Raw genomic sequence first — 2,480 nt, 5'->3', positions numbered from 1 at the left:
TAATGGAAAGATTCTCCTGGGCTAAGCGGTTGATGCCTGTGCAGTTACATCACAGTCAGTAGAGCCCAACTCAGTGAAAGGAGCTGAGCCTATTCCAAGTATAATTATTCCTGGAGTGGTGATATGGAGTCTCCGCATGTGGGAGAACTGAGGAGTGACTGCCATAGAGCCTATGTGACACAAATGAAGATTTGGACGCTTGTGTCAAAGGACAGAAGAAATTCCTATGTTTGTGGACAAACCATAACTGACCAGAAACATTGAATAACTGACCATTAGATGCACTGTGTAGATCGAGTCTGCATTCTGGGAAATTGCTCTTACCACAACAAGAGACTCTGTATGTATTCCTCAGAGACTGAGGGAAGAGCTGGGGATTATGTATCGCTTAAAAGTGCCACACACATTGTCTCCAAACACTCTAGTAAAGAGAAAAGCGTTTTCTAAGGTCATGGCTTCCCTTCTCTTGACTGAACAGTTTTCAAGAGAAAAAAAAAAGAATGAAAAATTAATAAAGGAGGAGAATTTTTACATGCTTCACGTTACCTTTGTTTGTTAAGCTGGAGTATGATATGTGGAAAAACTTAAAATCTTCAAGGCATCTTTTAATATTTTAGTTACCTGAAATATTAACTGATTTATTAGGTTCTATGATATTGGATCCAGGTCAGTACAGGAAATACTCAGCTGCAGTGAGTCTCTACAAAAAAATAGGTCAGACTATCCATATATCTTCTTATATTATTGGGAAATTGCTTCCCAGATAGGACTGTAAGTAGAAATGTGAGGGTTTTTTGGATCTCCCTGAATCCCCAGTGGCTGCACTGTGACTTCCTGCACATGCTTTTCCAATGCCCCTCTGTCCTAGTCCATAAAAGAGATCACTTTGTATTCCCCAGGATATCATGAAATATAGAGACAGCGGTATTTTCCAATTTGAGAGCAGAGCGCATTGTCACATTTGGGGGAAAAAATAACAGTGACCAAACCTTTTGGTTATACTTTTGCAATGTCTTAGTATCTCAAAGGTGAAAGAGCTTCAAAAGCTTTCTTTGTAGAGAAACACAAATATTTTCGAAACCACCATATATTTATTGTACTAAAAGAATGCAACTTAAATCCCACTACAGAATTATGTATTTGTCAGAATAATTATATGGAAAAGACTGTACTATTTGCTCCAGAACTTCTCAGTTTTATATACGTGTGCATACATACAAAATCAAGATGATGAGTGAAATTCTGCAGTGTCAGATGTAAAATGTTGTGGAGGTGCAGGTGAGATCTGTTATTTCAAATGCTGGATTTTCAGGTTCTGTTTAGTTTCCTTAGCCTTTCTTAGAACATCTGACAGATATATATATGGACATTCCTCTCATTTTACTCAGCTGAGACTGCAGCTTTCTGCCCAGTATTGCAGCCAAAATTGAGTTGGATACAGAGTGAGAGAGCTGAACGCTCTACTGAAAGTCAGGTGTACTATCTCAGGCTATTTGTAGGAGGTTGTTATGCAGTTCCTCTCAACTGAGACAATTTCTGCCCATCTTGGTCATGCTGCAGAATAAAATGTGAAACAGAACTTCCAGAAATGAAAACTTTGTTTCTCTCCAATCTGTTGTGTTTTTTTTTTTTTAGTGTTTTTATATTCCCTTGGCATCTATGAAGGCCTTGAGCCATCTACAGGGCCCTATAGACCGGGAATTGTGTGGAACTGGGTTGCCTGAAATTGGACCAACGAGATCTGCTCATCTTAAGGAAAGCTGTTTTTTTTTTTCCTCTGGATTATGAATCAAGTTCAAAGCCTGGATTCCTGTTTTCAGAACAAGCCATGATCCGAGCTTAGGCTTTCTTAAGCACTGGCTAAGATATCTGGGAGAAAAGACCATGAATGGCTGCTGAGTTTAACTCTGAAGGTCCTGATGGAAGCAGGGATCATCTAACCATCCATAGCTGACAGATGGGCACAACCAGTGTCCATCACCCTTCCTCTTCAACATACTCATCATATCTGTGTACCCAAAAAGCAAAACCCCAAAGGAAATATCAAAGCAACACAAACTACAACAACATGCATTACTCATGGAGTCAGTCAGACACTTAAAGCAGTATTATGCTAAGAAAAGAGTCTTGCATACTTGCATAGTTTGTTGTGATACAAGTTGGGTGGAATGCAACAGGTAAAGCAGTTTTTCTGGTCTCTAAATCCAGAGCAGCTGCATTTTGGGGAATTACTTTCTTGAAACCCTTATTGTGACCCAGGAAACTTTGTGTTCCTGTTGCGTTTGCACACTGGGATGACCTGGCTTGTTGTTAGTGCATCACTATCTGAAACACTTGTTTATACAGTTTTAGTTATGATATCACAGGAAGAGGATATAATTTGTCTATTTCTAACAATGCAGCATGCAGTAATCTGAGGAACAGTGCGTCTCAGGGAGACCGGGTGATAAGAAAAGGTTATAAGGCTCACTTTTTTTTTT

General features: G+C 39.4%; 1 long non-coding RNA gene across 3 annotated transcripts in view; it reads left to right on the top strand.

The window, feature by feature from the left end:
- The window catches only part of LOC104909898, a 19,361-nt gene that overhangs the window by 2,022 nt on the left and 14,859 nt on the right, over positions 1-2,480 (top strand). The window contains exon 1 of one of the 3 annotated variants that reach the window (XR_002112371.1): positions 1,645-2,177. The exons of the other annotated variants lie outside the window; for them this stretch is intronic. This is a non-coding gene — a long non-coding RNA (uncharacterized LOC104909898). Of the gene's footprint in view, positions 1-1,644; positions 2,178-2,480 lie in introns of those variants that run through there. 3 annotated transcript variants of the gene reach the window in all.

The sequence above is a fragment of the Meleagris gallopavo genome, chromosome 2 (genome assembly GCF_000146605.3).
Source record: "Meleagris gallopavo isolate NT-WF06-2002-E0010 breed Aviagen turkey brand Nicholas breeding stock chromosome 2, Turkey_5.1, whole genome shotgun sequence".
Classification (NCBI taxonomy): domain Eukaryota; kingdom Metazoa; phylum Chordata; class Aves; order Galliformes; family Phasianidae; genus Meleagris; species Meleagris gallopavo.
The sequence above is the reverse complement of the archived record's forward strand: the minus strand, read 5'-3'. Positions and strand labels throughout refer to the sequence as shown.